General features: G+C 39.7%; 1 protein-coding gene across 1 annotated transcript in view; it reads left to right on the top strand.

The window, feature by feature from the left end:
- Positions 1-14,947, top strand: part of LOC124612968 (glutamate receptor 1-like) — a 1,095,838-nt gene that overhangs the window by 531,578 nt on the left and 549,313 nt on the right. The gene's annotated exons all lie outside the window — the stretch shown is intronic.

Raw genomic sequence — 14,947 nt, 5'->3', positions numbered from 1 at the left:
CTGCTATCCATTCTCAACATTTATTGCAGATGAAAATAACTGGCATAATTTTCATACAATAATTTGAACTGTCAAACCCAGTGTCCTAATGTTACATACAGATAGCGCAGGTAAGAAAGTATACCTGAGGCTTCTGAGAGGAAGCGATGCTGTCCCCTAACAGATTACAATCGAAATTAGTTTCTCAGGAAAACAGAGATCTAAGTGAGTTTGTATGTAACATACATTTGAATTTTTTTCATGCATTGATCTTTAATGGTGTGTATTATTTTTTTAAGAAATGGGTATGACTGTATAGGCAGCTCAACCAAGCGAAGGATGTGCCTGTGTAGTTTATCTTTGCTTTTTTAAATTGCAGTGAGTGGCTAGTCCAGTCTGTTACGTTGGTTGATAAGGCAGATGTCACTCACTGAAAACAGAACAGAAAATAGATTTACACTTACATTTTCTTAACAAAATACACAGAAAGTTGTGTACAATTTTGCACGTGTTACTGTTACTAAGTCTTCCACATAAAGGAAGAAATGAAGTGACAAATTCAGGTGATTCGACTGTAAATCCACAGGCTCATTGCAGGACACTCATTTTAATTCGCACAACAGTTCCCATCTTGTTACTTTTTCAGTGTTCTGTCAGTTATGTCGTTAGCTAGCTATTTTTATGTTGTTTGAATCATTGGTACCATTAAAGATAGCAATGAATAACAAGTCATTTTACATTCCAATATAATGCTGGGAACATGCTCACTAACTGTTCAAAAGCTATTTGGGTAGATGTTTGCTGACTATTTACAAATTTTTAAATACAAATTGTAATTGTTTAGTTACACCTGTTCCTTTATTCTCTCTCAAAATATGAATTTCAAATTTATACCTAGCACAATGAATGTCAAATGTTAGCTAAGTGATGGAAGAAGGGCGGAAAGTTAGCAGAAAATCTTTTCATTAATGATTTTGTAAAAATCTTTCGCAAGCAAAGAACGTTCGAGCCGCCACACAACATCACATCTTGGGGGTGGAGTACCTGTGAGACCAGAGTAGATGCAGTGGAGGCGCAGAACAATGGTCGTGCAACAAGAGGTACGGTTACCGCAACCAGCCGTTGTTTTCCGAAGGATGAAGGCTAAAAATTGATTGTACTGCATCAGGTGTTGAATTGTGTTCATTCTGGACTGACCAGACTATCATCGTGCCAGATTTTTAGTGACCCAGTTAGGAGTTTCATAATACAAGGCGCACTGTCTGTAACTTTCAAGAATTTGATTGATTTTGTTTTCTGCGCATTCGTTCCTTTAGGTAAGAAAAGGTGTTTGTCTTAGTTTCAATCAGTTTACTTGATATACAGGTTTTAATTCTGATGAGTGAATCTGTGAGAACCATTTACTCCTTGTTTTATGATGGAATATTTTTTGGCTATTTACTGAGAGCTAAACACTTTCTTCACATAGATGTATAATCTAGTGCCGCAGTAACGATTTATGTGACTGCTGACGAATATTTGCGGGTGATGTTTGTGTTAGGCGCCTAATAATGTGATTAAGCCGATATAAACAGTAATGTTACAGTACGCTCCGTGTCTGAAGGTTGAAATACTTTCAAATAAACTGAGTCATTCATATAGAAAGGCATCTGCCTCACTGGCAAACGTTCTGAAATCTAACTGATTTTAGTAGGTTTATTAAATCAGAAAAACCACGGTGCATGATCAGTAGAGAAAGAATACAACAAGGCCACTGACATTGTACCTCTGCACAATCTACTTTTTGGCTTCATTCGAAACTTATTATCCTAGGCCATTGTTTTATGGAGAATGAAGCCAAAAAGTAGATTGTGCAGAGGTACAATGTCAGTGGCCTTGTTGTATTCATTCTCTACTGATCATGCACCATGGTTTTTCTGATTTATTAAACCTACTAAAATCAGTTAGATTTCAGAACGTTTGCCAGTGAGGCAGATGCCTTTCTATATGAATGACTCAGTTTATTTGAAAGTATTTCAACCTTCAGACACGGAGCATACAGTAACATTACTGTTTATCTCGGCTTAATCACATTATTAGGCGCCTAACACAAACATCACCCGGAAATATTCGTCAGCAGTCACATAAATCGGTACTGCGGCACTAGATTATGCATCCATGTGAAGAAAGTGTTTAGCTCTCAGTAAATAGCCAAAAAATATTCCATCATAAAACAAGGAGTAAATGTTTCTCACAGATTCACTCACCAGAATTAAAACCTGTATATCAAGTAAACTGATTGAAACTAAGACAAACACCTTTTCTTACCTAAAGGAACGAATGCGCAGAAAACAAAATCAATCAAATTCTTGAAAGTTACAGACAGTGCGCCTTGTATTATGAAACTCCTAACTGGGTCACTAAAAATCTGGCACAATGACAGTCTGGTCAGTCCAGAATGAACACAATTCAACACCTGATGCAGTACAATCAATTTTTAGCCTTCATCTTTCTGAAAACAACGGCTGGTTGCGGTAACCGTACCTCTTGTTGCACGACCATTGTTCTGCGCCTCCACTGCATCTACTCTGGCCTCACAGGTACTCCACCCCCAAGATGTGATGTCGTGTGGCGGTTCGAACGTTCTTTGCTTGCGAAAGATTTTTACAAAATCATTAATGAAAAGATTTTCTGCTAACTTTCCGCCCTTCTTCCATCACTTAGCTAACATTTGACATTCATTGTGCTAGGTATAAATTTGAAATTCATATTTGGAGAGAGAATAAAGAAACAGGTGTAACTAAACAATTACAATTTGTATTTAAAAATTTGTAAATAGTCAGCAAACATCTACCCAAATAGCTTTTGAACCGTTAGTGAGCATGTTCCCAGCATTATATTGGAATGTAAAATGACTTGTTATTCATTGCTATCTTTAATGGTACCAACGATTCAAACAACATAAAAATAGCTAGCAAACGACATAACTGACAGAACACTGAAAAAATAACAAGATGGGAACTGTTGTGCGAATTAAAATGAGTGTCCTGCAATCAGTCTGTGGATTTACAGTCGAATCACCTGAATTTGTCATTTCATTTCTTCCTTTACGTGGCAGCCTTAGTAACAGTACGACGTGCGAAATTGTACACAACTCTCTGTGTATTTTGTTAGGAAAATGTAAGTGTAAATCTATTTTCTGTTCTGTTTTCAGTGAGTGACATCTGCCTTATCAACCAACGTAACAGACTGGACTAGCCACTCACTGCAATTTAAAAAAGCAAAGATAAACTACACAGGCACATCCTTCGCTTGGTTGAGCAGCCTATACAGTCATACCCATTTCTTAAAAAAAAAATACACACCATTAAAGATCAATGCATGAAAAAAATTCAAATGTATGTTACATACAAACTCACTTAGATCTCTGTTTTCCTGAGAAACTAATTTCGATTGTAATCTGTTAGGGGACAGCATCGCTTCCTCTCAGAAGCCTCAGGTATACTTTCTTACCTGCGCTCTCTGTATGTAACATTAGGACACTGGGTTTGACAGTTCAAATTATTGTATGAAAATTATGCCAGTTATTTTCATCTGCAATAAATGTTGAGAATGGATAGCAGACAAGTTGCCGGGCGCAAGTATAATGCTGAAATAACATAACTTCAGGAAAAACGCTAAAAATAACCAACACAAGGAGAGAAGAAAAATTTTAAAAATCCTGTCTTTCATAAAGTAAGAAAGGTGACGCTTACAACTCAGGAAATAAGAACAATGCTTTTTGTATGGATCTGCATCATCCATCCTACGTTCAGTTCTTCATGAATGGATACCCACATCCACAACAGCAACGGATATACGCTATTACACTTTTACGCAGGTGCCATCCCCCCCCCCCCCCCCCCCCCCATTCCGTCTCGACACACACAAAATAACAAAACAGTGCAACTGGGCTTGAAGTTTGGAACTGGATAAGCACTTCCTAGAACATAATTTCCATATGTTTCACGCGTTTCGGATCTTGAGAGTATAAGCAGTTTGACTGCTGTAACTGATCAGTATTCATGTTATCAACACCCGAGAAAGTGAGAATGGGTGATGCCCCTGTTAGGTTCTCATGGAACAACATTCCGCAAGAATCAGTAAACATAAAACTATATTTAAGATAGCTAAGAATCGGCACACTCACTTACATTACGCTACCTAACATTGTAACAAACTACACCTCCACCACAATCCACCTCTCAATTGATTTATGTAAGCGGTGACTTTGACAGCTAGCATTGTGTTGACAAAAGCTCTTCTCATTAGACACTTGGAAGAAGAAGCAAACAAAGAAGAAGAAGTAGAAGAAAAAGAGGAGGACGAGGAGGGGGAGGAGGACGAGGAGGGGGAGGAGGAGAAGGAGAAATCTTGCAAACACTTTGCAGTACTCTGAGTGGAGGAATCCGAATCACAGTTGGATGCTAAACAAGCCAACCCACACCTGGTGGGGCACGATTAAGAAAACAAATATTCTTGTACAAAATCTTTATTAATTTTTGCAGAAACATACACATGTAGAAAAAAATTGTTTCTTTGTTTCTATTTGGCATAGTTTTCATAATACCTAGGTTAATTTTTAACTTACAATTTAAAATCTGCATCAGAATCATCTAATTCTTTACTCTACCAGTAATTTCATACATACAGAAGGTATACTTTCAAATTACAGTATATATCTAGTTCATTTTTTCCTGTAAACTATCTCCCTTGTCACCTTCGCAGTTATCTCTGTTCGTTCGTACCATTCTTCTAGCGGAGAGCCTTGGATATTTTAATTTTGCCGTTTATTTCGTGCATTACACTATTTTAATGACATTCCACACCTTGAAAAACCGTTGACAACTCTTTTCCCCCACATTGTCGCTTAATTTCCGTGTAGGACTTTCAGTTCGCAACTTTTGCAAATGAACTATCATTAACTGCCTTTTTTGATCCATTACGGACATGGGACAGCGGCTGGTCAAATATTTGACACAGAAATACGCCAAACAGCCGTGTGATTGAGATTTTTTTTTTCGCTACCAGTTTCGGCAATTCATTATGCTATCCTCAGTCAAATCCTCGAAGGAAGCACTTACGGATACATGGCCCCAGTATGCCAATGTCGATTATTTGTGAGACTTGCATATGGGGCCTGAAGATGGCATAATGAATTAACAAAACTGGTAGCGAAAATAAAATAAAATACCTTCTGCAGTGCACGGCTGTTTGGCGAATTTCTGCGTTAAAAAATCAGTAACTGATGTTATTCTGTCAGTTTTAAAGTCTAGATGCACAATATCCAATTCACCATATACAACTACATGCTTTTCATGCAGATCTAAATGAGAACGGAGGATTACAAACAAAGTTTTAGTCTTTCTTTTAACATAATACGTAAATTTCCTCAAATCCATTGACTTCTTCAAGCATTTCAATGTAAGCGTTTTTCGTTGCTATTTGCAATAAACACAGGTACCTTGTATTCCCTTGTTGTGTCCATATTATTACATACACTGCGTTTCAACTAGTATGTAACTGTTACCACCACATTTACAATGGTCTTTTTTTCCAGTGGTGGCACCGTCGTGGCAGTTGTTTCTACCATGTACGGCAGTTGTCTCTTTTTGACTTTGTCCCACTCCATTTCTAGTTTACTTTTCAGTGCTAATAACACATTAACTGTTCTTAAAGGAATAATTTCCTTTATAGGGTATGGTGTAAGTCTGTTTGACACATTAGTTCTTTTTCTAAAGATTTGTGGAGTGAAACTGTCCGTTGGAACCAGTCCTAATTCACTAATATCTACATTTGCTGGTATTGTAGAAGACAATGCCCTAGATTGAGAGAAATATGTTTCTCTAGCTTTAAAATAGCACTTCTGTGTAACACTTTGTAAGTTTCCACTTCCTACTGAGAATTATGATTCTTCCTTCAAAGGGGAACTTAAGTGAAACATTGAATTTTATTTGAAATTTTGCTCATCAGATTTTGTATGGATACCAAACATGCACCGCTGCAAAACAATACCCTTTACGATGATCCCAAGTTTATAATGTCGTAGCAGAGCTATTAGTAGTGTTCTAATTAAATTTAAGTAACTTGAGTTGCATTTTACCAATGAAACATGGCGACACAAAACTTTTCTTTAAATTGTTCATGTTTATTTAATAGCAGTAGTTTCTCAATGACATTAACAGTCTCTGTCCCTTCAGCAGCAACCAGTTTACTAGACTCGTTAAAAGTGTCACTCTTAATTTACAGAAAGCTTTTAATTGTTCTTGAGTCTGATCACACTTACCAATACAGCTTTACTGCTCAGATATAATGCCACTGGCGTAAGTATTCCAGGCCGAGACAAACCCAATGATATCTCAAAGCACTGATGTTTCAGCCACACCGTAATCGTCTAAATGGCGGTAAAAGCAAAATTCCATAACTAATGACGTCCGTAAAACACTGCTGCTTCTAAAACCGATTCGTTTGGACTCTCCTGAGTTACCAACCCAAGGCTTCAAATACAATAGAATATCAGGACTCTCTTCAGTTCACGATCACGAAAAGGTCTCGAATCCCCGGACTTCCGCCGACAGAAGTCAGATAATCCTCTCAATATCAGTTACCAGCTACATTTTTAATATCTCCTCCGTACGTTTTAGTTCATCTGTTATTGGCTCACAACTTCTGTGCGTCTCCCACCATGTCATTTCATCATAGTGCCATATAGTAAGGTACGAATCTGTAAAACTGTGAACCAACTAGCTAAAATTAATAACTATAATTGACAGAAAGGTTATTCTAAATCACACTTGAATGCTGGTTTTAATGACACCAATCACTATATGTTTACTATGTCTAATCTCTCATAAAACTTATGTTAATTTGAATTATTCCAGTACCATGTATCACATTTGTCATAGACTTCGGTACATAAACGATCTCTACACTTCCCCTGTAGACACCGCCATTCATTCTTGATCAGGTGAGACAGTTGATTGCAGAGCACCTCTCTACGAGAAGAGACAACGTCTCCACTATCTCGTTTTGAAACGCTCTGTCCGCCAGCACCTCAAACATGCGCGAATTTATCCAGATCGTTGTGTGATAGACATTGCAGATTTCCACCCTGACCTGCCGGTACTCCAGCCAAGGATTCACGCTGGTGCCATCCCATCCCGGTCGGTGTGTGAATAGACGTTACCCTTGTAGCTGCAAATACCCCTGGTTACGCGCAGGGCGTTAGCAGTACTTGACAATATGTTTTTGACACTCTGTACCCTTCCGCTGTCCACATGTGATACAAAGCACCACTGTCGTTCCACTTGGTACCTCCCAACTTATACCGTTGTTGGTGTCTGTGTTAACAATCTCCACGTTATTTACAGGTAAATAATTAAAACTGTAGGTAGACGGAACATGGTTTGTAAGTTTTGCTCTTGCTTGATTGTGTGGAAGCTTTCCTGTCAACTTTTATGTGTAGTGATTGTGTCAGTAGACAAATTGTAGAACACAATTAAATACAGTACTGGAGCTGTTTTGTAGGCTGTCGGATAATTTACACCAAAGAGCGCATAAAGTGCATTGGAGCATATTGTAAAGACTGTTTGTTGGTGTTTAATGCAGTTACACATCTTCCGCAGGGTAAAACTCACTGTTTTTTCTGTAGTTATAAGGTGTAGCTCCTAGTTTGGCAGTATCATGTACTTTAGCTAAGCAGACACAGATCAGGGCACACTGTAAAGTCGGTTAGATGATTACGTGTAACTTTGTTCTTTCGCTCGATTCTGGCTACTTGTGACTTTGTTATATATAGTCTATTCCAAAAATCTTATCGTTGTTTCCAGTAACAGTGCCGTTTCCTTGGACTTCTTCTTGCAGACAAAAGTCGTAGTTTGATGTGAGACAGTCAAACATCTCCGCTTTGTTAAAAATCTCAGCAAAATCTAATGTTATATCTGGGTTCATAAGGTAATATTTGTCAATACGATGCTGTTGCAGTTTTCTAGGTAGTATGTCCATTGCAATATTCAATTTAATGTCAGCCAATTCCGCTTCATGTGGTATAACCACAGGTTTTTTATATTTCCTCGAAATGATTTCCAGAGGTTCCTTGCCAACATTTTTACAATACTCCTCTAGTTGCCACATCACCGTTCCAGTGTTTGAGATGTGGTAGCTTCAACTTGACACCATGTCTAGCACAGATTATCTTGGAGCATTTACCACATTGACAATTGTTAAATGAACCACATACTTCCCTCTTTAACATCGAAGACCGTCCTTCCTCTAACCGTTTTTCGCTGCCGACTTGATCACCGATTTCACCCACGATAATGGTGTCATAAAATGATTCTGTAATAGGCGTAAGCATAAGTAAATTCTCCTTGCTAAGGAGCATGCCATTTTCGGCGTAATTTCTGTGACCAGTGTCAGTAACCAGATTGTCGAGGTTCTGCAGTAACAACCACACACGAAAGCGTTCATTGGACGTCTCATCCTCTTACTTAACAACTGAGGGATTTTTAGCGCTTTGAGTAAGACATGTTAACGCCTTCTGGTACCACATAATACTGATCAATTGCAGTAATGAAGCCTCCTTGTAAACTCTAAGAATTGTGAAATTTTGGACACTTTTGGTCATGTGATCAGACCTCACTTCCGATTATACCTCTTAAATTTAGTAGGCTACTGTGTCTTGTGCCTTAGTTTCATGCAGTTAAAAATCATTCTGTAGTCAAGGCAGGAAAAATATATGGCAAAGCAGTAATTTATTAAAGTATTTCATTATTTTTTAATGCGTACTTTAGTTAATATACAATCCTAAACTCTTAAATGAATTATCTATGTGCTAGAGCACAAGAGAATATGTAAAAAATCAATGCAGGCTTCATATTGTATTACACAAGTGTGATTATACAGCACTGATATGAATGAAAAAAAAAAAAGTTAATCTTTGTACCAAAATGTAAATTTTCCATATTCTTTTCTCAAAAAACTCGTCTTAATTCTGCTAAAATCGTCATCAAAATCATCTGTCCATTGTAGTGACTTTCCATGCTAAGGTAACTTCCGATGTTAACAGTTGGTTCGAACTATCTTGTTTTCTTACTTTCCTTTTTATATACTGTTTGCTAGGAAGTGGCATCTTCACACTAAAACGACGCACTAAATTTCCCCACTATGTACGTTGATTAGCGTGTAGAGCTACATTAAGTGCACAAAAAGACATTGAGTACTGCTTGTTGTAATACGCAGATATGGTTATAGATCACTGATCAAGAAAAAATTAAATCTTGAGCCCAAAAATAAAACTCGTCTGTAGTATTTATCAAAATATGTAAGATATCGAAAGTAAAATGCTCACATGGTAGTAGTGTTTTAACTTAATAGTTGTACTATAGTACAAAAAAGGAAAAGAATAAAAGGAACGTATGGCTCATATATTGGCACTACTGGCCTACCTTTTAGGTTAAGCAGCACTTATGGGCGAACTTAGTTTGATCATTTCACATATTACTGTTACTACTGAATATGACATTTCTGAGAGCCTCATGCTTTATGTCAGAACACTTTTAAACATTTAGCATGCTGTAGTATTATTCTGGATTTAAATCTCATACATAAAAGTAATGGAGAGAAGTATAGTAAGATGCATGATTGTGAATTAAACGTATTTTCTGACTTTTTAAAAACAACATTAATTTTATTACTTTCATATATACAAGCTAATACACGATTATTCTTCTTTCATCACAACCACTCGCTTTATGGAACTATTTATCAAATAAATATCTTTTTCACATGTTAAATTCGGCATATGTGCGATCATGTTCACATGCAGCTATGAAGTCATCCATTATGCTCACACAAGCTTTAAGTTGTATTATATATTGCAACATGTCATTGATCGCGTTTTGAACATATAATGTAATAGATTTAACCAGCCATTAGCTAAAAACACTGCATCGTATTCAGTCCATATAATTGTAGCAGTTTGCTTTTTTTAAAAATATTGCTGTCCCTAGTCTGTCTATCTAGTGGTTCAGTACTGTACCACCAAACACAGTTACTGTCGAGGTGGCACCACAACTACTGCTGGTGGTGGCGCCACTGCTCCTGTTGAAGGGAAGGTTGATGTTGACTCCATGTGGGTTCTATTCAGTGGTGAGTTGTCTCCTGATATGATAGAATTTCACACAACTCTGTTTCACTGAACCGAACATTTCTGGACTGCTCTCAGTGTCTAGTTCATCAATTACGCAAACGCGGCGTCAGGCACTATTCCAACAATGATTAATTTCGAACTGGAAACTGTCAAAAAATGTACTTGTGAACAGCGGTACTGCTTTCCCCGCTAAATAGACAGGTGAAATGGTTGGTCTGTACACAGGTGTAATACGCCCAACCACTTCCAATGGCAGTTGCTGTCTACCAGTCTTGGTAGCCCATAAAATCTGGAGTGGTCAGGAGGGCTGTAATTTTGAATTTCCTGCATGTAGGTAATACCGCAGCATAGAAAGTCGTTTATAGGCTCAAAGTACAATTAAAAAGTGGGTCATGACACCCACCATTCCTAGGACACGATCCACCTGACCTACTTGATTATTATCTTGATTACAGATCATACTGAACAATGTAGTGCAAGTCTAAATCTCTTGGCAGTATTTAATCTGAAGATGGTGTTCGTTTTCTGCCTGCGGGACACTGTCTACATGTATTAACTGCTGCCAAGCACTGGTATTGCGTAAAAATAGCTCTGCTGACTCTTCTCATCATCTGTCTGACAGTTCTACCCTGAAGAGCCAAAGTAACTGATACACCCGCCTAATATCGTGTAGGGCCACCGCGAGCACGTAGAAGTGCCGTAACACGACGTAGCATGGGCTCGACTAATGTCTGAAATAGAGCTGGAAGGAACTGACACCATGAATCCTGCCGGGCTGTCCACAAATATGTAAGACTACGAGGGGGTGGAGATCGTTTTTGAACAGCACTTTGCAAGACATCCCATGTATGTTCAATAACATTCATGCTTGGGGAGAATGGTGCCAGCGGAAGTGTTTAAACTCAGGAGAGTCTTCCTGGAGCCACGGAACCAATCTGTAGTAATTCTGAACGTGTGGAGTGTCGCATTGTCATGATAGAGTTGTCCAAGTTCGTCAAAATGCACAATCGACATGAATGGATGTAGGTGATCACACAGGATGCTTACGTACGCGTCATCTGTCATAATCGTATCTAGATATATCAGGGATCCCATATCACATGAACTGCACGCATGAACCCACACCATTACAGAGCCTCCACCAGCTTGAACAGTCCCCTGCTTACATGCACGGTCCATGGACTCATGAGGTTGTTCTCATACCCGTACATGTCCATCCTCCCGATACAATCTGAAACGTGACCCATCCGACCAATAACATGTTTTCAGGCATCAACAGTCCAATATCGGTGTTCACGGGCCGAGGCGAGGCGTAAATCTTTGTGTCTTGCAGTCATCAAACGTACACAAGTGCTCCTTGGGCTTACACTTGTTGATGGCCCAGCAATGAAATCTGCAGCAATTTGCGGAAGGGTTGCACTTCTCTCACGTTGAATGATTCTCTTGTCATCATTGGTCCCGTTTCTGCAGGATCTTTTCCCGGCTGCAGTGATATATGAGATTTGATGTTTTACCGGATTCTTGATACTCACGGTACACTCGTTAAAGGGTCGTAGGGGGAAAATCCTCACTTCATCCCTACCTCGGAGAAGCTGTGTCCCATCGCTCGTGCGCCCACTACTACACTAGGTTCAAACTCTCTTAAATCTTGATAAACTGCCATTATAGCGGCAGTAATCGATCTAACAACTGCGTCAGACGCTTGTGTTATATAGGCGTTGCCGATAGCGTCACCGTATTTTGCCTGTTTACATATTTCTGTATTTGAGTGCGCATCCCTGTACAAGTTTCTTTGGCGCTTCAGTGTATAGTTCTCGTATACATGTAAAACCCTCAACCACTCTCCACCTCGTTCGGTAGTAAAATCTTCGTTCCAACGCCTGTAAGTCAATGTGACACTTTTTTAAAGGAAAAGGTCGTTACTGATTTTATAAGCAAGGAAATCAATAGCAATGTGGTGCAGTAAGTTTCTGTCTACAGCGAGTCGTGGTTTTCTTTTTGCACATAGTGTGCATTTCGACGGTATTCGCGACCCTTATTAATGTATAATAACAGGTGTCCAAATACTTTTGATTAGATGCATAATGTAGATCACACAACACACATCAAGCAACTAAATTGGGACCGAGTTTGCACATACACTATGTGATCAGAAGTATTCGGACAACTAACTGAAAATGACTTACAAGTTCGTGGCGCCCTCTGTCGGTAATCCTGGAATTCAATATGGCTCACCCTTAGCCTTGATGACAGCTTGCACTCTCGCAGGCATACGTTCAATCAGGTGCTGGAAGGTTTCTTGGGGAATGACAGCCCATTCTTCACGGAGTGTTGCACTGAGGAGAGACCACACCATAACATTACCGCCTCCGAATTTAAATGTTGGCACTACACAGATGACGTTCACCGGGCATTCGCCATACACACTATAACACCACCGCCTCCGAATTTTACTGTTGGCCGGCCGAAGTGGCCAAGTGGTTCTAGGCGCTACAGTCTGGACCGCTACGGTCGCAGGTTCTAATCCTGCCTCGGGCATGGATGTGTGTGATGTCCTTAGGTTAGTTCGGTTTAAGTAGTTCTAAGTTCTAGGGGACTGAAGTTAAGTCCCATAGTGCTCAGAGCCATTTGAACTTTTTTTTTTACTGTTGGCACTACACACGTTGGCAGATGACGTTCACCGGGCATTCGCCATACCCACACCCTGCCATCGGATCGCCACATTGTGTACCGTGATTCGTCACTCCAGGCAACGCTTCTCCACTGTTCAATCGTCCTATTCTTACGCTCCTTACACCAAGCGAGGCATCGCTTGTCATTTACAGGCGTGATGTGTGGCTTTTCAGCAGCCGCTCGACCATGAAATCCAAGTTTGAACACCTCCCGCCAGTCATAGTACTTGCGATGAATCCTGATGCAGTTTGGAATTCCTGTGTGATGGTCTGGATAGGTATCTGCCTATCACACATCACGACCCTCTCCAACAGTCGGCGGTCTCTGTCAGTTTAGGAGTGTGGAAGTCTCGCGCACAGACGTGTGACACAAGTGACAGCCAATCACCTGACCACGTTCGAAGTCCGTGAGTTCCAAGGAGCGCTGCATTCTGCTCACTCACGATGTCTACTGAGGTCGCTGATATGGAGCACCTGTCAGTAGGTGGCAGGGCAATGCACCTAATACGAAAAACGTATGTTTTTGGGGGTGTCCGGGTACTTTTGATCACACAGTGTACGCACTATCCAAATGCGAGGAGACACACATTACCTCTAGTTAAAACTGATAATTAGATCAACCGTATTCCACTCTGGAATCCACGTGGGAAAAAAATTGCCAGTACATGTGTTAAACACATTCATATTGCCAAACTCTTGAAGTATCTTTGCACACTCCATTGCCACCTCTGCTGTGCTAAAATAAAATGCTCTGCAGCTCATGATTAGTTACTGATACGGAGCTCTGTAATATGTAGTCGTTTAGTAGGTACTGAACACTAGGTGTGTTGAAAAAAAGATGAATTTTACCATAGCACACATGATAATGATTAAAGCCAGAGACTCTCTGGTTGCGTACAGTGTGCAACTATGATTCCATCAGCAGAGCCACACTTTCCAGCATTATTTACCTGTCATTTCATTGTAATAATGTGCAAAGACAGTATGACAATAAGAGGTAACTCGTGGAACAGCACAATGTGGACGTCTGTGCCCACTCCCTTGGTACAGCGGCCGAACCACATGCTGGCAGGGGCTTTCAGTATGATCGAAGACAGTTATTTTTTCCTGGATCACTGTTCTGGGTGGATTGGGGCCCTTAACGTGTTTATTCAGGCTGCAGACAGCAGCTCCCTGCTTTGCACAATGCGATAGGCACACGTATTCAGCCGTTGCGCTCTCAACCATATAATATGAATCTGCTGTAGAGTCCCTCACAGTCATATATACTTCTGTACGCATATTGGGGCGGGGGGGGGGGGGGCAGGAAGTAGAGGTAGTTGACAAACCTGGAACCAAGGTGGTTGTCTGCGTATTTTGTTTAAAAAAAGGACTCTGCAACTCCATAGTGTAATTGCCGCGTAGCAAGAGTGTACTTTTCTAAAGAAAAACTGAATCCCAAAGCCTCCGCAGTGCAATCGCTATGTACCAGGAGTGTACATTATTTAAAACAGTTACTCACATTCTTTTAGACAGTCTGATGTGTTACATTGCATCAAAATATTCGAAAATATTTTTTAAGAAAGGACACGTAATATGCAAGCTATCTTACTCAATTTTTTTTAATTTCTTGCCGTTTTTGCACTGATCTATGTACACGGTGACACCATAGCGTCAGACGTATCTCAGGCAGCCATATTTTGATTTTGGTAACGATATCAGGCCATATATATTGATAATTAGCATAAGGGTGGCATAAATATAGAGGCCATCTGAGGTAATAAAGAATAGAGATTAGGATAATTAATTTGATAATAAACTAGTTTCTAAGTAACACCAGCATAAGCCCTCAAATCAGTAGGATACCTTCCCAGATTCATAAATTATATTTTAAATAAACACCAGATAACAACACACACAGCCTCCAGAGGAGGGGGGAGGGTATAGTAAAAGGGCGAGCAGTGAAAAATGTTTATGGAGACACAAGCACCTCTAGCAGACAAGTCATAAATCATAAGTCATTGGTTCAGAAGCGGTACAGCCACACTACCTATGAGTATCTGTTTCAGGATGTAGTTTGGTGCTGAACGTCTGACAAAATACACGAACCTAAGTATTGTATAATTTCTCAAACAGAATGTTCATCGAG

Source organism: Schistocerca americana, chromosome 4, assembly GCF_021461395.2.
Source record: "Schistocerca americana isolate TAMUIC-IGC-003095 chromosome 4, iqSchAmer2.1, whole genome shotgun sequence".
NCBI lineage: Eukaryota > Metazoa > Arthropoda > Insecta > Orthoptera > Acrididae > Schistocerca > Schistocerca americana.
The sequence above is the reverse complement of the archived record's forward strand: the minus strand, read 5'-3'. Positions and strand labels throughout refer to the sequence as shown.